The sequence below is a fragment of the Anabrus simplex genome, chromosome X (assembly GCF_040414725.1).
Source record: "Anabrus simplex isolate iqAnaSimp1 chromosome X, ASM4041472v1, whole genome shotgun sequence".
In the NCBI taxonomy this organism is placed as follows: Eukaryota; Metazoa; Arthropoda; class Insecta; order Orthoptera; family Tettigoniidae; genus Anabrus; species Anabrus simplex.
In genome coordinates this window covers 89,613,777-89,639,421 of record NC_090279.1, presented here as the reverse complement: position 1 = coordinate 89,639,421, position 25,645 = coordinate 89,613,777, and the positions used below count along the sequence as shown (strand labels likewise).

Below are 25,645 nucleotides of genomic sequence, written 5' to 3'. Positions count from 1 at the left end.
GGCCAGGACTCAGAATATGTCCGAGATGCCCACTCCCATTCCATAGTAACTGGTATCCCGACTCTCAGAACCACTTACTAGGCCGCACAGCCGTTGCCCATGGTTCACGAACTAGGACGTGACTACAGTAACCCACAAACATGATAAGGATAAAAATATAATTTTACTTTTCGACCGCACGGCCAGCTGCTCAGCGTAGCAACAGCGTCATTTTTGTCCTTGAGCAGCACACAAGCAGCGGGAGAAGCGAGCGATAAGCTGTCTCTTGCTGCCTCACACTTCCGTCTCTCTTTCCGGTAGGGGAGCAGCGTCGTCTTAGTCATTCCATATTAGCGCTGCTCGTGTGTTTGCTGTGGAGGAACGAGGTAAGTTTATTTCTAAAGAGGTGATTTAAAACAGATTCTTCCTCTAATTGTACTATCGTTTGTGCCTGGGAGTTAAAGTATGTGGCGTGATGTTGATTATTATTACTATTATTATTATTATGTCCGACTCGTTGGCTGAATGGTCAGCGTACTGGCCTTCGGTTCAGAGGGTCCCGGGTTCGATTCCCGGCCGGGTCGGGGATTTTAACCTTCATTGGTTAATTCCAATGGCCCGGGGGCTGGCTGTTTGTGCTGTTCCCAACATCCCTGCAACTCACACACCACACATAACACTATCCTCCACCACAATAACACGCAGTTCCCTACACATGGCAGATGCCGCCCACCCTCATCGGAGGGTCTGCCTTACAAGGGCTGCACTCGGCTAGAAATAGCCATACGAAATTATTATTATCATTATTATTATTATTATTATTATTAGCCGGCCCCATGGTGTAGGTGTAGCGTGCCTGCCTCTTAGTCGGAGGTCTCCGGTTCGTTTATCGACCAGGTCAGGGATTTTTACCTGAATCTGAGGGCTGGTTCGAGGTTCGTTCAGCCTACGTGATCATAATTGAAGTGTTATCTGACGGTGTGATAGCGCCGCCGGTTTAGGGAGCTTAGAATAACGGCCGAGATTATTCGCCATGCTGAACACACGACACCTCATAACCTGCAAGCCTTCGGGCTGAGCAGCGGTTGCTTGGTAGGCCATGGGGCTTGGTTTCGTATTATTATTATTATTATTATTATTATTATTATTATTATTATTATTATTATTATTATTTCCAGCTCCATGGCTGAATGATTAGCGTGCTGGCTTTTGGTCTACAGGGTCCCGGGTTTGATTCCCGACCGGGTCGGGCTTCTTAACCTTCACTGCTTAATTTCGCTGCCACGAGGCAGAAAGGTCGCCTACGGAAGCCAATTAAAAGACCTGCATCTGGCGAGCCGAACTTGTGCTCGGACACTCCCGACACTAAAAGGCATGTATTCCATTATTATTATAAATAAAACTGCAGTCTGTGGGCATCTTAGGAAATTAGAGCAAGCGAGTAAGTGGCCGTGCGGTTTGGGTCACGTAGCTGTCAGCTTGTATACGGGAGATAGTGGGTTCGAACCCCACTGTCGGCAGCCCTGAAAATTGGCTTTCCCGTGGTTTTCTATTTTCACATGCTAAGGCTATACCTTAATAATAGGCCACGGCCGCTTCCTTCCAATTCCTATGCCTTTCCTATCCCACCGTCGCCATAAGACCGATCTGTGTTGGTGCGACGTAAATCAAATTTTAAAAAATCAGCATATAATCAAATCACTTAATTACGTTCCTTGGTATATTCCACTATTCACGGGTTCGGGTTGGTCACGTGGTTTTGTGATGAATTCCACGTACATTGTTACATAATTCACACAACATTTTCATCTGGGTATGAAACACTTTTCGGAAGCAGGTCCTATGATAAACTGCAAGCATCACATCATCGGCATGTCTCGTCTTTTATGTCTTGGAGCTGTTAGTTGTAACTTTCCGTACAGCTATGCAGATAGCAGTTATCTTACGTTCAGGAGGTCAAATGGACTGTGGCGTGATTGACCTATCTAAGACATCATAGGAGACTACTGCCAAAAATTGAGTGCAATTGGACTAGACAAGAGTAATTGAATGGGTGACTATATTTTTAGAAAATAGAACTCAGAGAACTCTGATCCTGTAATCATTAAGGTGGGAATTCTGCAAGGCAGCATTATTCTTATACTTAAATTAGCTGATGTACCCGTGCTTCGCTACGGAATTCTAGTTGTGAGCAAGATTGTATTAAATTGCATAGCTCTTAACGTTACCCTAGGAACGCGATGGGGAAGTCACCAAACATCTTTTCTCATATGAAGACCGAGTTAGGGAATATTTACTGTAATGGCAGACCCGCTTTCATACCATCAGTCACAATCAGATTGGGGAGTTTTCATTATAATGGTAGACACTCACTCTCTACCTGCCTTTTTACATCCTCAGAAAGACTGCCTTAGTGGTTTTCCCAACTGAAATGAACATTCATTACAATGACGTCAGTAGGAATGGTGCGATTAAAAGCAATGCTTTCATATGAAATACTTGATCTAATGAAACAGGACTGCGCTGCCGATCTAACAGTCCAAAGTTCCAGAACTGGAATGACCAAGCCCCAGACAGCCGTGATTCGTGAACACGCTTTGTCTTTTTGCTGCGGGTAGAGGGTCGAATAGTGGAGACTCTCAGGGCAAAAACTATGCCCTTTTACTAATCTGTTTCCTAGGAGTACCCGATGAGTCGGAAAATATCAATTTACCACACTGGCGGCGGAAAAATCTATCTGACTTGGAGGCAAATTTTTCCTCCAAATCAGAGGAAAAATCCCCCTCTTCACTGATAATTTGGAATAAAATGAATGTAGAATTTAATAAAAGTATTTTTTAATTTGCTTTACGTCGCACCGACACAGATAGGTATTCTGGCGACGATGGAATAGGAAAAGGCTAGGAGTGCGAAGGAAGCGGCCGTGGCCTTAACTAAGGTACAGCCCCAGCATTTGCCTGGTGTGAAAAAGGGAAACCACGGAAAACGATCTTCAGGGCTGCCGACAATGGGGTTCGAACCCACTATCTCCCGAACACTGGCCGCACTTAAGCGCCTGCAGCTATCGAGCTCGGTGATAATAAAACTGAAGAGGAAGGGACCAGTGTGTTACGTACCAGCTGTATCAGAAAATGTATGAACCAGAGGAATGGCATGCTAAAGATAAAAGTTTTCTAACTCCCCGGCTATTTCCCGCCAATATTCAGTCAGGCTTATTGTACTCGGTACGCAACAGTAATCCCATCTATCGGAGTTGAGAGGAAGCATAAGAGACAAATAACATCACAACAAACAATGGTCAAAGTAATGTTATTGTTGATCAATGTTATGAGCTTTTGATATTGTAGGCCTTCATATTTGGTTTTCTTCCGACTCTGAAACACCACTCTTATCATAGTCGGTACGGTAAAACTGAATAAAACATAAATGAACGGAAATTGTATTCTCTGTAACTTTTGTTATGTAGTACTTTTCGATAGGACCAAAAACAGAAGTATTTAAAAATTAAAATTTAGGCGCCTTCCCCTAAACTACAATTTCATCTAGGATGAATAAAATTGTTCATAGCTTAGACTGTAGTTTCTTATTCCCTGACTCTATATACCGATTTTCATTCAATTCTGTTAACCTATTTTCTCGTGGCTCGGCGTCGATATGGACTTAGCAACAAAAATACAAATTTATGAATATCTGTGTTATCATAGCCGGTACGGTAAAAATGTATAAGACATAAACGATCGGAAATTTAGTTCTATACAACTTTGATTATGTAGTATTTATCGATACGACCACTAATAATATAAATATTTGAGAAGTAAATTTTAGGCCTTCCCCTAAACTACCATTTCATTCAGGTGAATAAAATGATTTATAGCCTAGATTATAGCGACTTATTCCCCGACTTTGCATACCGATTTTCAGCAAATTCTCTGTAGCCGTTTTCAAGTGATGCGTGTACAGACAGACAGACAGACAGACAGACAGACAGACAGACAGACAGACAGACAGACAGACAGACAGACAGACAGACAGACAGACAGACAGACAGACAGACAGACAGACAGACAGACAGAAATGACGGAAAAGTAAAAAGTGCATTTCCTTGTTACTGTGTACATGGCCGATGCAGAAATACGATTCTTTTCAAATTCTGAGCAATGTACAGACACAACTCTTATTTTATATATATACTAGCAAATGTACCCGTGCTTCGCTACGGTATTCTACATTGTATTCGAATATCGAAGTAAATACTGTACATACAGTAAATAAGATTGTTTTAAAATGGCATGTCTCTTAGCGTTATCCGAGAAACAGCATAGGGAGGTTCCCAATACGGTGTTTCCAATGTAAAGTGCTTATTACGGATTTGTGATGATAACGGCAGGCTCACTTGCCTACTGCCATTCACAATCGAGTGTGGAAGTTTTCATTATAATTGCAGGCCCCATCACCTACCGCGCTGTCACAATCGATTTGGGAGTTTTCGTTACAATGGCAGGCCCCCTTTCCTACTTCCAGACAGATTAAAGTTTTCATTAGAATGTTTGACAACTTCCCTACTACCAGTCGAAATTGAGTTGTGCAGTTATATTTATAATGACAGGCCCCTTTTCCTACAGCCAGCCAGCTTACTACCAGTCACACCAAGTTGGTGAGTTTCCATCAAAATAGCAGGCCACTATGCCTAATACCAGTCACATTTTAGATGGATACATTTGTTTATAAGGGCGGATACCCTTGCCTACAACCAAACACAATCGGGTAGGGGACTTTTAAACAACAATGCATGCTCCCTTGCCTTCTGCAAGTCAAATCGAGAAGTGAATTATTCACTACAATGGTAGGCCTTCCTTACTAATGCCAGTTACACAGGTGTTGGAGAAGGACCCCATTCCTACTGCCAGTCAAAGTCGGTGTGGGGAGTACTGATTACAATAGCAGACACACCCTTTCTCGATCGCTACAACACGACATCAGTGACATACGAAAGTATATGCATGCTTAAAATATTGCAGACCTTCATTTACAGATTGACTGCTGCAAAACGGTGCGTCATATCGACAAAGGATTGTACCATAAGACGTCAAATTTAGCGGCCTAAATGGCTGGTCGTATGATATCTGATCTATTTATGGGTCAGATTGAGTTAGAAACGTTGAATAGGGTAAATGTTTTGTAAGATAATCTCACATTGCATTACTTTTCAGATAATTATGTGACAGCTACATACATAGCATTTGGCTCACATATGGCTACTGGGTGGGCCAATTTTCGTGTAGGGTTTAATGATTCTATCTTTCTTATAAGTGATTGAAAGTATGAATTATGCATGTGAAATGCCCAAATTTACTTAACATCGAGAAATAGACAAAAATCAAACCTAAAAGGGATACAGATACAACAAAAAGTCATAAGACCAAGGTTGTAGATCACTCCAAATTGAACGGAGATTGTGCCTTCCCTTATGTGATAGGACTTCGCGAAGATCTGCACCATCATTAAAATTGCCTCCATATTTCGATATTCTTCGGGGAAAAAGTGAAAAATTTAAAGCTCTTGGAAATGTTCTGTCCGTTACAGGCTAAAACGTATAATTTTGCCAAATTTCTGTTTTCTTGTTCGTCTGGCAGATTATGCCGCAATGTGGATTTTGGGCGAGGAAGGTTAAAATTAGGACTTTCAGGAAACTAAACCAAAAAATTATGCAGATGGTTGTTATTATTACCCCTTAAACGCGTAGCTGTGCGAACATTTCGCCAAGACAGTCAATGTACAGGCACACAGTCGTTAGGATTTTACTTATATAGATAAATAAGGAATCTGCTCCACGTACACCTTTTGGTCTATGTCTGCTGGACTTACCCTGCAAAACCGACCATTCATGATATCTCCCTTATTAATCTTTCTGTCGAGAAAATACACATGAAAAAAAGTTTTAGAAATGGATTTCCAACAAATTTGGTCGATTTCCTATCAGGTTGGTCATGTACTGTATATATTGTGGAAGAGTAAATTCACCATTTCGGTTCCCTATAAACCGCCAGTCCATTCCAGGAACAGGAAATGTTATTGACCTTTAAAATCTACCTTTGGAAAGGTGAATGCTAAATATAAAGTTTGGTTCAAATATCTTCAATAGTTTTCAAGTTGCAAGAAATACGCTCAACACGCGCCCGTTCTTAAGTTAAGTCCGGTTAATGATATCTCCCTTATAAATCCTCTTACCGAAATGATGCACATGAGAAAAAAAGTTTAAAAATTAATTTCTATCAAGGCAGGTAGATTTCTATTAAGTTTGGTTGTGTACATTTTTTTTTGCTAGGTGCTTTACGTCGCACCGACACAGATAGGTCTTATGGCGACGATGGGAGAGGAAAGGGCTAGGAGTGGGAAGGAAACGGCCGTGGCCTTAATTAAGGTGCAGCCCCAGCATTTGCCTGATTTGAAAATGGGAAACCACGGAAAACCATTTTCAGGGCTGCCGACAGTGGGGTTCGAACCTACTATCTTCCGAATACTGGATACTGGCCGCACTTAAGCGACTGCAGCTATCGAGCTCGGTGTGTACATTTTGTGGGAGTGCAAAATCACGGTTTCGGTTTCGTATAAACCCCCCAGTCATTTCATGGATTTAGAAACAGTATTTGCCCTGAAACCTACCCAAGGACAGGTGGATTCTAAATATGAATTTTGGTGGAAATATATCCAGTAGTTTCCAAGATATGGACAAACAGACAAACAGAAAAACAGACACCAAAGCTGAAAGTATGCAGATGGTCATTATTACACCTGAAACGGATAACTGTACAGAAATGTCGCCAAAATAGTCAATGTACAGACACACTCTAGAAGTGCAGACCTTTATTTCGAGAGTTACTGCTTTGAAGCTCTGCGACATATCTGCAAACGGACCGCACCACCAGACGCCTCTTTCAGTGTTCTACATGGTTGGTCCCATGACATCTTCTCGTATCTCCTATATTTATGGGTTAGATTGAGTTAGAATCATTGGGTGTGAAATTTTGTACAGTTTTCGCATACTACTTTATATTTGTGATACTTATGTGACAGATAGAATCATAAAATATGGCTATCACATTGCCACTGGTCATGCCAATGTGCGTGCCGAATGTCATGATTCTATCTTTCCTATAAGTGTGCCAAATTAATGTTAACATATACGTGTGAAAGTACAAAATTAACTTGAAATCGAGAAATACAGCTCTATTTAACGTATAAGGAATAGAAATACGATAAAAAGTCATAGGACCAAAGTTGTAGATCTCTCCAAAATGAAAGGCGATTGTGCTTTCTGATTTGTGATAAGACTTACAGATTAGCCACCAATTATCCCGAAACGAAGGTGTGCACCGTCGTTAAAATTGCATCCATATTTCGATATTTTCCGGGGCCGAAAGTTAATATACATTTGCATAGCTTAGAATATTTCCTCAAAGGAAAGAGTGTCAAGCTTTCGGGATTAGCACTCGCATACATACGGTGTAATTAAGGAAGAAAATAATTCAGTAAAGAAAGTTGAAATTAATAGAAAATGGATTAAAACGGTGGACAGCCGGATGACGACAAATATGTAAATACCAAGTGAATGTACTGGAAAATCAAATGCTCCTCAATAAAATATGCTGGTGTGAGTTATGGATATAAGAAAGAGGTAACCGAGGAGAAATTTAGGCGCAGGCATTCTTAGGTCAACAGATAAGATGACTAATGGTGTTATTACTTAAGCTATTCGAGGACGGTTATAATCTCCAACGATATTCCGCCAATATCCCGGAGAATGCTTTTTTTTTTTTGCTTGGGGCTTTACGTCACACCGACACAGATAGGTCTTATGGCGACGATGGGATAGGAAAGGCCTAGGAGTTGGAAGGAAGCGGCCGTGGCCTTAATTAAGGTACAGCCCCAGCATTTGCCTGGTGTGATTGCCTGGTGTGAAAATGGGAAACCACGGAAAACCATTTTCAGGGCTGCCGATAGTGGGATTCGAACCTACTATCTCCCGGATGCAAGCTCACAGCCGCGTGCCTCTACGCGCACGGCCAACTCGCCCGGTCCCCGCAGAATGGCCGATTGACGCCCTCTCTTGCCTTCTACCCAAGGAGCAACCATGAATTTAAAGGTATGGTGAGGAAAATGGCAATATGTTACTTCCCTGCTGGCAAGCAGTCAGAGACGTTGCCATGGCAACCTGTACGTTCGTTGTCGGTCTGTCGGTCACACACGCAGACCATGATACCCGCAGAAAATAGTAAATTTCTCCGTCGTTTGAATAGTAAGGTAAATTATGAACATAACGAAAGTTGTTTATAATGAAGAGACGTTTCACATACGGTTCACGGAGTTTACAGGAAATCAACAGTATAAGAGAAAATGGAGGAAAACCGTTCTGGTTTTCCAATAAATCCCCGTCTAATCAAAGATTTTAAAATGAAATGCATATAGAAACCTTCCTCGGGGTGAGTATACTCCAAATATGAAGTTTGGTTGAAATCTATCCAGCCGTTTTGCCGTGATGGTGGAACAAACAAACAGACAAACAGGCACGAAAAGTAAAAACCACCGATTCGGTCTTGAGTTGACCTAAAGCGGATAAATATCTGAAAAATTGGCAAAACAAACGAAATTACAGACAGCGGACCCCCTACAACTTTATTTATAAGATAGATGATACGAGTAAAGAAGTGGGATCAGAGGTTGCGGATGATGTTATTCCGTATAGAGTAATAAATAGGTTACAAGATTGTGAACAGCTGCAAAATGACCTCGATAATGTTGAGAGTTGGTTAAAACCAGGTTGTGAGTTTCACTGATAGGATCATTTTAAGTACCTAGCTGTTAATGCTTTACGTCGCACCGACACAGGTAGGTCTTATGGCGACGATGGGATTGGAAAGGCCTAGGAGTTGGAAGGAAGCGGCCGTGGCCTTAACTAAGGTACAGCCTGGTGTGAAAATGGGAATTCACGGAAAACCCTCTTCAGGGCTGCCGACAGTGGGATTCGAACCCACTATCTCCCGGATGCAAGCTTACAGCCGCGCGCCTCTAACCGCACGGCCAACTCGCCCGGTAGCTGTTAATGTAAAGAATCATCTTCACTGGGGGTAATCACAAAAAAGGGATTTTAAATAAAGTGTACACATCTCTTCACATGCTTATGAAGGTATTTAGGGGTTGAGTAGGCCTAAGGATGTAAAGGAGAGGGCATAAAAGTCTCTGCTAAGACCCCCAACTATTCTATGGATGGGACCCTCACCAGGATTACTTGAATACAAGAACTGGAAAAAATCCATGAGAAAGCAGCACGATTTGTTGTGGGTGATTTCTGACAACATAGTAGCGTTACGAACATGTTAGGCTGGGAAGACTTGGGAGAAAGGAGACGAGCTGCTCGACTAAGTGGTATGTTCCGAGCTGTCAGTGGAATGAGATGAGTAGACGAATAAGTCTGAGTGGTGATTTTAAAAGTAGGAAGGATCACAATATGAAGATAAAGTTGGAATTCAAGAGGACAAATTGGGGCAAATATTCGTTTATAGGAAGGGGAGTTAGAAATTGGAATAACTTACCAAGGGAGAAGTTCAATAAATTTCCATTTTTTTTCAGTTTTCTTTTTCTCTCTTTGTTTAATAGTTTGCTTTACGTCGAACCGACACAGATAGACCTTATGGCGAAAGGCTTAGGAGTGGGACGAAGCGGCCTTAATTAAGATCCAGCCCGAGCATGGAGTCATATAAGTAAATAATAGGTAAACCACAGATAGGGAATCTGCCACGTGGGCCACTGCCCTAAATACAGAGCAGTGGTAATTGATTGATTGATTGATTGATTGATTGATTGATTGATTGATTGATTGATTGATTGATTGATTGATTGATTGATTGATTGATTGATTGATTGATTGATTGATTGATTGATTGATTGATTGATTGATTGATTGATTGATTGATATCCGTAGATCTTCTATTAGGGGAGTTTCTCTTGCAGTCCGGATTTAGTTCATAAAATTCCCATATTACCTCAAGTCCATATGTCAGGAGCGTATTTGCTATTTTTATTCAACTATTCCGGGCGATGCCAGCCAAAGAGAATGTATCTGCCATGTGATGATCGACAATGGTATGTCATGGGGAGTAGTGTTAGTAGCTCCATCCTGAAGAACCACTTTCTTTTGAGTTAATTTCAACACTCTGGATTGCAGAGTTTGTCCAGTACGCTATGGGTTCTGCTAGCGGCAGTTCCACGAGAAATGAAAACTTCGCTATTCCAGATAAACTGAAGTAGACTGCCAAAAGTTTCTTAACTTTTGATGGGAATTTGATGAGCCATATTTTTCAGGTAATTAATGTTGAATATCGAGTAATCTGGTGTCATTTGTTAGCAATTTATTACCATTGTAATTTTCTGTCTCCACTGCAAAGGCTTGGGCTCTGCGGTTAGGGGCGCGCACCTGAGAGCTACAGTCCGAGAGATAGTGGGTTGGAACCCCACTGTCGGCAGTCCTGATGATGGTTAATTAAGGCGACGGCCGCTTCCTTCCCACTCCTAGGTCTTTCCTACCTCATCGTCGCCATAAAACCTATGTGTGTCGGTGCGACGTAAAACAGATTGTAAATATATATATATATATGTGTGCAATGGCTTGGGGATTCACTTTCTCCCAGTGCACATTCTTTTAAGTCTTTGTACCTCGTCATAAATGGATTTCTGATCACTGTTTGGCGATGGTGGTGGTGGTGGTGGTGATTATTGTTTTAAGAGGAAGTACAACTAGGCAACAATCCTCTTTTTTTACAATTGGCTTTACGTCGCACCGACACAGATAAGTTTTCTGGTGATGACAGGATACGAAAGACCTAGGAGTGGAAAGGAAGTTTCCGTGGCCTTCAGTAAGGCACATTCCCAGTATTTGTCTGGCGTGAAAATGGGAAACCACGGAAAACTATCTTCAGGGCTGCCGAAAGTGGAATTCGATCCCACGATCACTTGAATGCAAGTTCATAGCTGTGCACCCCTAACTGCAGGGCCAATCACTCAGTACCAACCTCCAATACATGATTTGACAGATGGTGCGATTCTCCTGCTGTAGGAACAATAGGGGCTCTGGAAGTCCTGACATCTATTATTACATCGGCACAAAGCTCGTCACTGTTGTAGGAACAATAGGGGCTCTGGAAGTCCTGACATCTATTATTACATCGACACAAAGCTCGTCACTGTTGTAGGAACAATAGGGGCTCTGGAAGTCCTGACATCTATTATTACATCGACACAAAGCTCGTCACTGCTGTAGGAACAATAGGGGCTCTGGAAGTCCTGACATCTATTATTACATCGGCACAAAGCTCGTCACTGCTGACATAGCTATGGATTTGAGCTTGTAACATTTCCTTTAGCGGGACTGAATTTTGAGCCCGTTACATTAACAATTTTTAACTGCTGACGCTGACAGAACTCCATGTAACTTGGAGGGCACTAGTCTTCGTGACCTCCTTAGACAAGCAGCTGCCACCAGTGTTAATACTTGCTTTACAAACAGTGGAGTAATGTCCGTGTTTGCAGATAGTATTTCTTGCTGGTCGTGAATTACTATCATGCCACTCATATTTTTGTTTGTGTGATCAGTCCGTAGACTGGTTTGATGCAGCCTTCAATGCCACCCTATCATATGCTAACCTTTTTGTTTCTATGTAATTACTAAGTCCTACATCTGCTTTAATCTGCTTGTCATATTCATACCTTGGTCTGTTCCTAATATTCTTGCCATCTACACTTTCTTCGAAAGCAACTGACCAAGTCCTGGATGTCTTAAGATGTGTCTCTTCTTCTGGTCAAACTTCTCCAAGTCCTTATCCTCTTACCAATTCGATCTACGCATCCCACCTTCAACATTATTCTGTAACACCACGCATCTCAGGCGGGCCATGCACGTTGCGGCGTACCTGCACCGTTGAACATAACTGCACGTCTGTGTGATTCGCCCAAGACTTGCACAGGCTTCAGCTCAGTTGAAGCAGGACAAGCGTAGGAAGACGGCCTGCGTTCTGTTAATTTGTTTTTACAAAACCACTCCGTTTGTTTTGTTTTGTAATTTCTTTTTGGTTACCGGTGATTTTTTGTTTTGTTTTGATAGAATACTATACGAAACATGTCAAACCGTAAGCGAACTCAAGTTTTAGAGGAGTTTATCGAGTTGTACAAATCTGAACCTTGTCTCTGGCGTGTGAAGAGCAAGGAGTATCATAATCGTGCACTGAGAGATGCCGCTTATACAAAATTATTGACAAAGTTGAAAGAATCCGAGACTGAAGCTGTTAAGGATACAGTTATTAAGAAGATTAATAATCTGAGGACCAATTTTCGCAAAGAGAAGAAAAATTTTGAGGCGTCAAAGAAGTCTGGAGCAGGAACAGACGACTTGTACAAGCCAACGCTCTGGTACTACAATTTGTTTGATTTCCTGGGGGATAAAAGTACTATAAGTACATCGGTTTCAAACTTACATGATGAAGAAAGAAACGGTCGTATGGTCGCACTGTAGCAAGGAATCTTAAGGTAGCTGTTAGCCTTTCGTGTGGAAAAGTCACAGTTCTCATAATTGTATCGCTTTTTTGGATTAAAGGTGACACCAATGAAAGCAATTTTTGGTACACTGGTTCACTCATCCTCAAGTAATTACGGTAGTCTCCTTCTTCTCCACTCAATTCCTTTAATAAATTGACGTGAGTGTAGCGATTTCTTCTCAACAGCCAGTCTTTACACAATAAGTTGCGGGGCTTCCTTTGCTCTTTTAAACTAGTTGCTAACAATAAACCAACCACTGCGACTGCGTCATCATCTCGTCGTGTCGATGCCATAAGGTCAACTGATGGGCAAACCGTACCGTGTATGAGGTCGTCGCCTGTACAGGTAAACCTCTCCGGTACGCCGCAACGCTTTAGCAGACAAAGTAGGGGTTCCCACACTACGGAAAACGTAAAATGAAGCAATTTCCTCAAAAGTTGAAGGGCTAAAGGGCCCGGACAGGTTCCAGATTGTGAGACTTGGATAGCTCTATCAAACTAAAGAAAAGTTCGAAATTCACTTCCAGCCTGAATGGAGTTTCGGAAATACAGCCTAAAATCGCTTATTTTTTTACTAGTTTTTTCTATTCAAATTCTAGCCAAATTAACTTACTTCCATATAACTGTTTCTGTAATGTGTTCCTTGGTTCAATTCCCTCAGGTGTTTCTGATTTTTGAAAAATGTCCACACCGAATGCAGTTGTAAGGGTTTAAGTGAAACTCTGCATTGACTCACATTAGCACTCGTAGTGATAGAAAAAGGCAAACTGTTAACTTAATCGACCGGATAAGTAGTCAGCTATGAGAAACAAGAACTGCTGTACAAATTATTCGTTGGTATAAGTGAAGGAAGACCTGGAGGAACAACTATAATGTTGTGACGAAAACGAATCTGAAAAGGCGGAAAATATCAGGAATAAAAACTGAGTTGTTCAATGAGCTGTATGAAGCTGTAGGATAGGACTCTGAAGCACGTTTGATTGTACTGCTGCAAATGAAACAGCTGTACGCCGTTCGCCTGGGCTTTCCTACCTATAGAAGACAATGGGAGAGACTGAGCGAGTTGGCTGTGAGGTTAGGGGTGCGCTGCTGTCAGCTTGCATTCGGGAAGTTGGTTGGAACCCCACTGTCGGCAGTACTGAAGATGGTTTTCCGTGCTTTCCCCTTTTCACACCAGTGAGATGCTGCGGTTGTACCTTCGCTTCCTTCCTACTCCTACCCTTTCCTATCCCATCGTTGCCATAAGACCTGTCTGTGTCACTGCGGCCTAAAGCCAGTCGGCTGTTACAGCAGACAGGAACTAAAGGAAACTATAGCACTGCGACAGAGCAACTGCCTGTGAAATGTTGGAACATACTGGGTTCGAATCCTACTTTCGGCAGTTCTGAAGATGCTTTTCAGTGTTTTCCCCTTTTTAAACCAGTCAAATGTTGGGGCTGTACATTAATTAAGGCCATGGTCGCTTCCTTCCCTGTCCTAGCTCTTCCCTATCTGTGTTGGTGCGGCGTAAAGCAAATTGTAGAATACTAAATTAAATAGATGGCTTTGTAACCAAAAAAGAGTCTGAAAAGGTAGAAAATATTAACAATAAAAGACAGATCTGAAAGAAAAGATGTGTATGGCGAATAAAAGTTAGTTCAATGAAAAGCTCTCTATATAAAGCTCAGAAGCACGAACAATGAGCACCGTAAAACTCTCTCTCACAATAATATCTTCTTCCTGCTACCTTTCTGCATGTCTTACAAAATCTGCACAAGAGGAAGCTATAATGCTTCCAATCGCCTCGTTCAGGAATCTGTCCACGTGCTCTCCAGCGCTTTCACCTTAGTGTTGGCTACTGAATGCATGGTTCGGAGCACTGTATCGATTCATTCAAGTGTCCGAGTGAATTGATTCACAAGAACGGCGAGCTCACGGCATACGATTCAGCTTACTCCCAGCGGACAGTTCTGAGTGGCGCACTCACTGGACGTTGTCGGGCAGCCGAGCTTCCGCTGCAGCGAGACATACAGTGAGCCATTGTACACTGAAAGAATCGTATGCTATAATGGACTCTCGAGCTTAGCTCATTTGAAAATAATACCCATATGCATTCAATGTCCTCTTCTTACAGGGAGGTTTAAATAATAGATGGATTTATTTGCAGTGTTAAAAAGGTAGTCAAAACATAATTCTGAAGTAGCTAGTAAGTTGGTAGGCTATTAGGTTATATTATTTATTAGTTTAATGAATCTTAGTATTATAACTTAGTTGACATTTGACAATTAAACTCGACTCTAGCCTGCCCTATGACTCATGCTCATGACCACTCAAAAGTACCTGTTTTATATTGGGAAGAACGGCTCAGTATTCTCTCAGTTCATATGTCACATCGTTGCACAAGACTTCAGTCATATGTGGACAGTAGGCCTAAGTGAGCCGACTGACGCAATAACTTAACCAACAGTATGTTGAATCAGAAAACCAGCGGGCTACTGTACATCTCGGGTAGCCTATACAAAATATGAAGATTTAAAAAAATCCTCAGCTGATATAAAAATACACATTTTCAAAAATGACTGAGCGAGTTGGACGTGCGGTTAGTATCGCGTAGCTATGCGCTTGCATTAGGGGGATGGTGGTTTCGAATCCCACCGTCGGCAGCCGTTAAGATGGTTTTCCGTAGTTTCCCCATTTTCACACCAGGAAATGCTGGGACTGTACCTTAATTAAGGCCATGGCTCCTACCTTCCTAATCATAGACTTTTCCCATCCTGCGTCACCGGAAACCTTCGATGTATTAGAGTGACTACCATTATTTTTTTAAGAAAGGGGTTCATAGTATGAAGACCATATGGCAGCTGTGAGCACTGAATGCTGTTGCTGCTGTCTTACCAGTACATACTACACAGATGCAATAGGAGCGGTTACTCTAATGTGCAGTGAATCGGATCACTGTATCGATTCAGTAACGTGAACGGAATCAAATGAATCGATTCAGTAAAATGAATCGAATGTCCCATCACTATTTCACCTAGAGCGGTGGCGAAGTGGTGCCAGTATCCCGTAAACGGTTGCTTACAAGGACATGCCGAGATTCGTTCCTCGCGTCATAAAGCTTAAAATGGGCTTTGTCTCACCCTTCTACAACAAATTCTATTTTCGCATATATTGGCGTACGCTATTGTAGCAAAGGTCCTAAATGTAATCCAGGAGCTAAATTTTCAAAAACACCTTTTAATACACCTCTAGGGTAAAGGATCCCAATATCAGATTTATACGTGTTTTAGATGTGGAGATTTTGTGATGACTGAGTGGTACCGCTGGGAAACTTAATTTTCATCAAAACAACTAAGTATAGCTCATTATCACCTTGAAGGAGATTCCGGTGTACACGCTACGCCCCTGGGGAATATGGACAGAGGTATATACATACATACATATCTTTATTGCCCACCCTAGTGTACACCATCGGCTTACAGGCAAGAAAGACAGACAGAGCGAAACAAAGGAAAACAAGCAATAATAGCAACTACATCTCTCTTAAAACTACTTAACTACATTTACTACCTCTACATCTACTCAGTATCATCCCACACGTACGCGGATAGCCAGCACACATGCAGGACGATACCGCACTACTAACTACCCAAAGCCCAACCCCTGACTACCACCTAAAAAAATAATTTAAAAAATTAATTAGACTGGTCGCTGCAACAGCCCTGGCATGGAACACACGCCCACCAACCCGCCTACAGCAGCCACCAGCCTTGCCACGTGAGAACTGGTATCGTATCTCACCGACCCTCGCTGACAAACACTGTGTTCCTTTCCTTATCATGTGTTACAAGCCACCCTGGCTGAAACCAGACCCAACCGGTGGCCTGCAAGACACTTCCGCTATGTACGTCACACATACTCTTGTCCATTGTCAGCACACTACCTTCCCTATCCTTTCCTTTCCTTCCCTTTCCGTGCAGACATGCTCAAGTCTAACTTCTTTGGAGTGGGGTCAAGTCCCCACCCCTCCCTCTTCCCTTGATACGTCACCCTCACCTCTCACGCACTACTCCCGCTCTCTACATCTCACCTTATAAAACTTAAGGCTTAAACATCAGCTAACAACCATTTAAAATCCCTCATCAACGCACCTAAAACAATTAACACTTTTTTTACACAGACAAACTTTTTTTCATTCGAAGTCCATTAGTTCACTCAGTCTTCTCCACCTATCGCACCACACTTCACATATCAAACCGTCTCACCTTATTAAGCTTCAGACTTAAACATCAACTAACAATCATTTTACATCGCACTTACAACAATTTGACTTTTTTTAACATTTCACTTACACACAAACAGTTTCCATTCCAAATCCATTAGTTCACTCCGTCTTCTCAGTCTACAACACCTAAATTACATCAAACTGTTAGATCCCATTTCTTCCATCCTATTAAACTTAATACATAAACATCAAGAATCCCTCAATTTTACACCCCTCATCAAGGCATCTACACCATTTAATTTTTTGACCTACTTTCATAATTTCCATACTGCCAACATTTTCTCCTTAACTACATTCCCACTTAATCTATCTCAATTATATCACATATACCTTCTTTATACTCCCTCCTCACAAACAATCCATTTTTTTCATTTACACACCAACAGACAGTACTCCATTTCAAGTCCATTAGGTCACTCAGTCAACTCGCTTTTTTTTTACTTCCACCTAAGCTTTACACTACCCTCAAACCTACTCAACCTCCCCTTTTCTCAACGCTTACCTAATTTTCTCAGGCTTTCCCTTTGCCCCAGGCGGATCACCTTTCCACAGGGCAAGGTGCTCTAATACTACAGCCCCCTCTTCTGATATCATGATTACCATGATACCCTTCTCGCATTTGCTCAGGGTGGATATCCATTCCTCTGAGCAGAATGCCTTCCCCCTTTCTCCCTCAGCACGAACCACATTATCTGCACAACCCCTGTTACTCCCTCAATTTCTTTATAAATATAGCTCTGGCCACATTTAAGAATTTCGCTATATTCGTTCCTTTCTCCCACTCTCTACATAACCAAGATGTTATCTTATAGCTTTCCCCTACCATATGCATCTCCTTCTTACTTAGTAGTTTGATCTTTATCTCCGCCAAAGATCGGCATTGATTAAAAATATGCAGGTCCTCCCACTTCTCTCCACATAACACACATCTATCCCTATTCTCACTACCTACCCATCCCCTATTCCTCGGAACACCCAATACCCACCAATACAAACCTCTCTTATCCCTTCTACCCTCAAACTCCGTTTTCGGGTTTATTACTTCCACCAATTTATTTAATACTGATAAAGGGACTCTCTCTCTACATTCCCCTATTAAGCTCTGTCTTTCAATATCTAGTAGTCTTCCCTTTATCCTTTCCCATACCCATTTATTCCTACCATCCCCCCAGACCTCTCCATATACCCCCAATCCAATCTTTTGTAACCATTTTTTGCACTTATTCACCCAGTAACCTTCATTCGTCATACCTTTCTGAAAATTAAACGTTTCTTGTACTAACGCCCCACCCTTCCCTTCCTCCAATCTAATCCAGTACTTGAACACCCTCTTAGCTATTTCAACCTCTATCGATTCTTTACAGATTAATCTGGCCCCGGCATTGGCTGTACAATTCGGTAGGTCCATCATGATCTTGCTAAATTTCGCCACCACCTGGTTTAGTTCACTCCTGTCTTCCTCCATTCCCCATACTTCAACCCCAAATAGCATTTTGCCCATTACCAGTGATTTAAACACCGTTTTCTGAATTTTGTATTTAACGTCTGGAAATTTCTTTTCTAATACCCCTACTACCGCAAGCGCTCCTCTTCCTTTAAGTTTTGCCTTCTTACACTGATTTTTCCAAGAAGCATTCTTACTAATTATTACACCTAGGTACTCAATTTCCCCCCCTGATTTAATTTCTTCCTGCTCCAGCCTCCAGACTTCCTTATTCTTTCTCCCACCCCTTTTCCTACACACCAATATCTGAGTCTTTCTTACATTTACTCTCAGAGACCATTTCCTAGTATATTCAATTACCTTGTCCAACCCTTTTTGCAACCCATTTGCCGTCAAAGCCAAAATCAATAGGTCATCCGCGAATAGCAACCCCGGAACCTCCATTTCCCCTACCCAAGGGCATTGCCATGCGTCTCCACCATGACCCTCTAAAATATTATTTATAAATAATATAAATAATATCGGGGATAGCTTACATCCCTGTCTCACCCCGCTTTTCGATTCAAAACACTTACTCAACCTTCCATCCTGCAATTTAATCATCACAAACACTTCCTCATAAATAGTTTCAATTGCCACCCTCATTTTTTTCGACATTCCAACCTCCCCTAATCTGAAAAATAGCGCCTCCCTACTGACCGTATCAAAGGCTTTTTCTAAATCGCTGCTATAAATAATTTACGCCCTGCTATCCTCACATACTTTGTAATCAAAGTGTCCAGAATCCAAACATTATCAACTGTATTACATCCTTTCCTAAATCCATTTTGGAACTCAGATATCCTACCGTACTGTTCCGCCCAATTTGTTATCCTATTCGCCAAAACCCCTGTGTACACCTTTGACAGCGAGTCTAGGAGTGTAATTCCTCTATAGTTGTTTGGATCACTACTACCTCCTTTATTTTTATAAATAGGGCATAATACCCCCTTCCTCCATTCTCTAGGAAATTTCCCCGTTTCCAGCAACCTATTAAAGAATTTCACAATCCCTCTCAACATCGGTTCATTTGCCCCTACGTCTTTCCATACACTATTGGAAATACCATTCACACCTCCTGCAGCCTTGGGTCTAGCATTTTTTAATACTGTAATTACCTCCTGCCTTGTTGTCTCCCCATCCAATATTGTAATGCCTACTTCCAGTTCCCTTCCAATTTGTGACTTGTCTATTTCTCTACCCAATTTCCTCTCCCCTTCTAAAAGCCTTTTAAAATGCCTAACCCACTCGTTTTCTCCTATTTTATCCCCCTTCCCCTCCGGTTTCGTTCTTCTGATCTTGTTTATTGACTTCCAAATCCTCTCAAATTTCTTCTCTCTATAATATATATTTATTTTTTCAGCTTCCGCCTCCTTCCATATGGACAGAGGTGTTAAGGTGTAAATGGTGTGGCCTTATAAATACATACAATGTGCAAAATACAAACACTATATTGCATTACTCTACTCCTAGTTTTGTTGCTGATATTTGTCTTTTACTGCAGATATTTGCGTGATATATTTCACAGTGTTCATTGTACAATTCATACACACAATTTTCATGCGGTTCATGAAATCTCTAATTTTGGCAGAACTTGTGATGAAAACCATGTGTTGCATATCGCGTTATTATATGTCTAAGCTTATGATTTGCTTATTTCCAAACATCCGTCACTATCACGTCTGTTGAATAAGAGTCGTTCCAGATATAGCTACGTTTTTCTATGAGAATTTGGAATGTGTTTGGCAGGTGTATCTGCAAACTGATGTCATCTGTAAAGAAAGTCTTGATGGTGCTGTCTTCCTGATTCCCGGGATTCATTTCAAATAACGAGCTTATAGGAACAAAGACTCTTAAGAGTTCTTACGCACCGAAATGAGGCTTATCATAATCATTGTGTTCAGTCTGCAAGCTTCTGTGGCTCATTTAGTTTCATGCCTTTAATTTTTAACTCATTAGTAACTGATTCTTACAGTTATCATGGTCTCCTTCTACATCTCGTGCGAGCTATGACCTAGTCCATTATTCTCCTTGGTAAGCCAGCATTTTCCATTTGTCTTGCACGGCCCCACCCCCAAGGCCAATTTACATGTGCACATTCATCCAATGAATTCATTCCTAACTTGTCCTTTATCTTTTCGTTCCGAGTGCCCTCCTGTCATTATTCCCACCTGTTTGTACCAGCACTCATTCTCACTACCTTCATATCAGTTACTTATAAATCACTAAGAAGAATCCAGCCTGAAGATGGTTCTCCGTGGTTTCCCATTTTCCCACCAGGCAAATGCCGACCGCTTCCTTCCCACTCTTAGACCTTTCCTATCTCCTCGTCGTCATAAGACCTATATGTATCGATGCGACGTAAAACAACTTGTAAAAGAAAAGTCATTAAGAAGATTTCCCAAGTCCACCCAGCTTTCACTCCTGTATAGTAAAGTTGGCCGGATAACAAACTGTTGTCGAGATACAGTAATTTGTTCGGGAATTATTTCCCACAGAATACCGATGATCACTGCAGTGGATCTTCACAAGGAGGGCTGCGACCTCTTGAGTCTCAGGATCACTCACTAGGTCACTCGGCTGTTGCATGTAAAAGTGTTTGTATTGTGCACCAGTTTGTAGCCGGCTCCTTGACCTTGGTCTTAGGCTATTCATTAGTGGATAAGTTATTTTACTAAGAAGAATATTTATTCCTGTGTTGGCTACAAATCTTTTTATTAACAAAAAGAAGTTAGAATGGAACATATTCCAACAAGCGGATGAAGATGCTGTAAAGTTGTTGTTGGCTATACCTAAACGGACTCTAAAGAAACCAAATTATTTGTACAAAATATCTGCATTTTGGAAAGAGTTTAGTTCTTATGCTGTGGGGACAGTTAGCTACGTTTATTCACGGGAAGAAGAAAGTACTGTCGTTCATTAGAGTCCTCCACCTGAAGGCTGAGTCGTTAATTTCGCTTCTTCCCGTGTTTGGGTCTGTCCATCTTGTTCTAAGCTGACTGTAAGGTCAGGGTGCGAAATCGAAAAAAAAATGGGGGGGGGAGAAGGATCGTAGGGCTTAAATCCTAGTGTTTATTTCAAACAGTATATAGGGGTTTATAATTTCCTTTTAAGTAAATTACCCCCTCCCCTTAAAAATGTACATTTAAAATGTTTTTTGTTTGAATTCTGTTGTTATGACAAGAATGATGTTCAATGCAAAATTATTCCCGGATTTCAGATGGACTTGCCAGAATGAAACATGAACAATAGGCTGAATGTGCGGAGTTGGCAGTCATCCTGTTATTATGTGTATTATTGTTTTTATGAAAATATGGACAGTAAAAGACATTGATTTCAGTAATATATGTGTTACATTTTCCTCATTTTATAATGAAAGAATCCCCCCCGAGCAATTCTAGTGGGGGGGGGGGAAATCCTTTGAGATAAAGTCATGGGTGGGTGAGGGGGAATCCCTCCCGTCCCACCCGCGATTTCGCACCCTGTGCAAGGTTGATGATGTGAACTGGTTTAAATTTCCCAGTATACATATTTCCTAGAGTGAAACTTGTGTTTACTTTGCTCTCAGTAGCAGGGTTTGGGAGTAAGAATGGGGGTGGGGGGAGGCATAAAGATGTATAGTCAATAAAAAATATCCAGGTCTGGGGAATCTAGTGCCGGGGCGAGGACGAGGGTGTAGACAACAAAACTGACAAAAGTAGCCATACGATGGTAAGATTTTGATGCTCTCTGGGCGAATGTCGATAGAGGCGTAAGTCTACCGACTTATGTGCGGTAACATTGACCACAGGAACAATAATCACATATGTATTACAGTTAAATGGAAGTTCGCCGTGATTATTTAGTGTGTGACTAGACAGTAACAATGTAACAGATACATTGACTGAGTGACGGCACATGCACATGGTACTCGTTACTTCGCGGGTCTCCACTACCTTCTGTGGCTCTGTAGAATTCGGTTAGCCGCGACGAACGACATTTTGTGAGAATTTCTGCTAAGCATTTTCCTTAATAATAGGGAACATGCGTAATTTTCAATTGTTTTTAAAAGTACACCAATGAAATAGTACGTAAACATATTACATTGTGGTAAGTTGCCTTGTTTTCTATCGTTAAAAATATTTATAAGTCTCTTTCCGCAAGACGAGTCGTGAGTGGCGGGGTATGACGTCACGATCCAGTACCGCATGTAGCTCTACCAGCCGTTGTGCATCAGCTGTTACTAAAAGCCGAATGTTTATTGTTCGTGATCGCGAATAACTTCAAAATGACAGAAGAAGGGCTCAAAAAAGCACAGTCAGACAATCTACCAAGTGTGGATGCCATCATCCTTCGAAAACAGTGACTGTTTTGTGGCTGCAGAAATACGCGGATCAAAAGCAAATTAGTAGTATAATGGGACAGTTCTGCGGCCTCCTCCTCCGAACGCGGCGCGGGAAATTTGAATTTTGGCGGGAGATTTGATTTTTGGCGGGAGATTTGAATTTGTAAACAAAGCCACGTGCTTTTTGACAGCTGTCATCGACAACAACGCATCGCTAACCTCACTGCCGCCATCTTGACGGGCCTAAACCTCACTAGTGCCAACTTAACCTAACTAGCAGGAGGTAAACAAAGCCACGTGTTTTTTGACAGCCACGTGATTTTTGACAGACAACAACGCATCGCTAACATCAGTACTGCCATCTTGACGGACCTAAACCTTAGTGGTGCCAACTTAACCTAACTAGGGCGAGGTAAACAAAGCCACATGCTTTTTGACAGCCACGTGCTTTTTTGACAGCTGTCACTTAACCTAACTAGCGCGAGGTAAACAAAGCCACGTGTTTTTTGACAGCCACGTGCTTTTTGACAGACAACAACGCATCGCTAACCTCAGTACTGCCATCTTGACGGGCCTAAACCTCAGTAGTGCCAACTTAACCTAACTAGGGCGAGATAAACAAATCCACGTGTTTTTTGACAGCCACGTGCTTTTTTGACAGCTGTCATCCGCCATCTTTAAACTACAGAGCACTGTGCTGCCCTCTTTATCTCAGTAGCTGCAAATTCGTCACCTGTCATCCGCAGTGCTGCTATCTTGACGGGTCTAAACCTTAGTGCTACCAACTTAACCTAACTAGCTCGAGGTAAACAAAGCCACGTGCAGCTGTCATCCGCCATCTTTAATCTATAGAGCACAGTGCTGCTCTCTTTAGCTACTTACCTTTGAAATGTGGTGGCGGATAATTTGAAAAATGCTTTTTGACAGCAGCCATCTTTGAGCACCGTGCTGCCCTCTTTAGCTACTTACCTTTGAAATGTGGTGGCGGTAAATTCCACGTGCTTTACAAACCTATATGCTTTTCTGACAGCTGTCATCCGCCATCTTTAATCCAGAGAGAACAGTGCTGCAATCTTTGGTTGAAATGTGGTGGCGGCAAATTCCACGTGCTCTTGTTTGGAAACAAATCAACATGCTTTTTGACAGCTGTCATCCGCCATCTTTAATCACCGTGCTGCCCTCTTTAGCTACTTACCTTTGAAATGTGGTGGCGGTAAATTCCACGTGCTTTACAAACCTATATGCTTTTCTGACAGCTGTCATCCGCCATCTTTAATCCAGAGAGAACAGTGCTGCCCTCTATGTGGTGGCGACAAATTCCACGTGCTCTTGTTTGGAAACAAAGCCATGTGCTTTTTTGACAGCTATCATCCACCATCTTTAATCAACAGAGCACCGTGCTGCTATCATGCGGGCAATTTCGTCAGTTGTCATCCGCCATCTTTAATCCACAGAACACTGTGCTGCCCTCTTTATGGCTACTACCTTAAGCACGTAGTAGCGGGCAATTTGAAAAGTTCTGTTAGCTATCATCCGCCATCTTTAATCAAGAGAGCACCGTGCTGCCCTCTTTAGCTAGATACCTTTGAAATGTGGCGGCGGATAATTTGAAAAATGCTTTTTGACAGCAGCTATCTTTGAGCACCGTGCTACCCTCTATGTGGTGGTGGCAAATTCTACATGCTCTTGTTTGGAAACAAACCCACGCGCTTTTTTTGACAGCCATCATCCGCCATCTTTAAGCAACAGAGTACAGTGCTGCCCTCTTTGTTGTGGCGGCAAATTCCACGTGCTCTTGTTTGGAAACAAAGCCACATGCTCTTTTGACAGCTGTCACCCGCCATCTTTAACCAACAGAGCACTATGCTGCTATCATGCGGGCAATTTCGTTAGCTGTCATCCGACATCTTTAATGAACAGAGCACCGTGCTGCCCTCATGCGGGGGCAATTTCGTTAGCTGTCATCCACCATCTTTAATGAACAGAGCACCGTGCTACCCTCATGCGAGGCAATTTCGTTAGCTGTCATCGGCCATCTCTTAATGAACAGAGTACCGTGCTGCTCTCTGTAGTAGCGGGTAATTTGAAAAGTTCTTGTTAGCTGTCATCCGCCATCTTTAATAAAGAGAGCACCGTGCTGCCATCTTTAGTTGAACTGTGGTGGCGGCAAATTCCACGTGCTCTTGTTTAGTAAACAAACTCACGCGCTTTTTGTCAGCTGTCATCCGCCATCTTACATCGCAAACCTCAGTGCTACACTCTTTAGTTGAAAAATGGTGGCGGATAATTTAAAAAGAAAAATTCTACAGCAGCCATCTCTCGACGCTAATTGCACAAGATGGTGGCTATACATGACTCCTTAAAGGTGCTTATGCGAGATGATCGCTATACATAGACGCCCTTGGGATGCTTGCGAAAGATGGCGGTTATACAAGGCTCCTTATGAGACACCCTAGGGATGCTTGCGCGAGATGGTGGTTGCTCTTATGAGGCGGCTTAAGGATCCTTGCACAAGATGGCTAGAGACGTCCCATAAGAATGCTTGCGCAAGATGGCGGATGCAAGATGGCGGCTATACATACCTCCTTATGGGACAGCCAGTACTCGATACAACATGTGATCAGAACATTGATTGATGTGTTCAGAACACAAAATAAGTAGAATCGAACACTGTACTCGATGTCGTTAACTTCAACATGTGATTAAAACATTGTCTGGTGTGTTCAGAACACTACATAAGTAGAATCGAACGCTGTACAACATGTTAGGGGATACCTTTGTTCTAAGAAGATCAGATTGAAACATAACAAGACTAGAATTGAACACTGCACTCGATGTCGTTACATGTGATCAGAACAATGATTGATGTGTTCAGATCACTAAACAAGTAGAACCGAACACTGTACAACATGTTAGGGGATACCTTTGTTCTAAGAAGATCAGATTGAAACATAACATGACTAGAATTGAACACAGCACTCGATACAACATGTAATCAGAACATTGATTGA

At 42.0% G+C, this 25,645-nt stretch overlaps 1 protein-coding gene across 1 annotated transcript in view; it reads left to right on the top strand.

The window, feature by feature from the left end:
- The first annotated feature begins 246 nt into the window (after positions 1-246).
- The window catches only part of LOC136886848 (ankyrin-3-like), an 81,772-nt gene continuing 56,373 nt past the window's right edge, over positions 247-25,645 (top strand). Inside the window, exon 1 of the mRNA XM_067159695.2 lies at positions 247-365. The gene's annotated coding sequence lies outside the window, so the exon portion shown is untranslated. The remainder of the gene's footprint in view (positions 366-25,645) is intronic.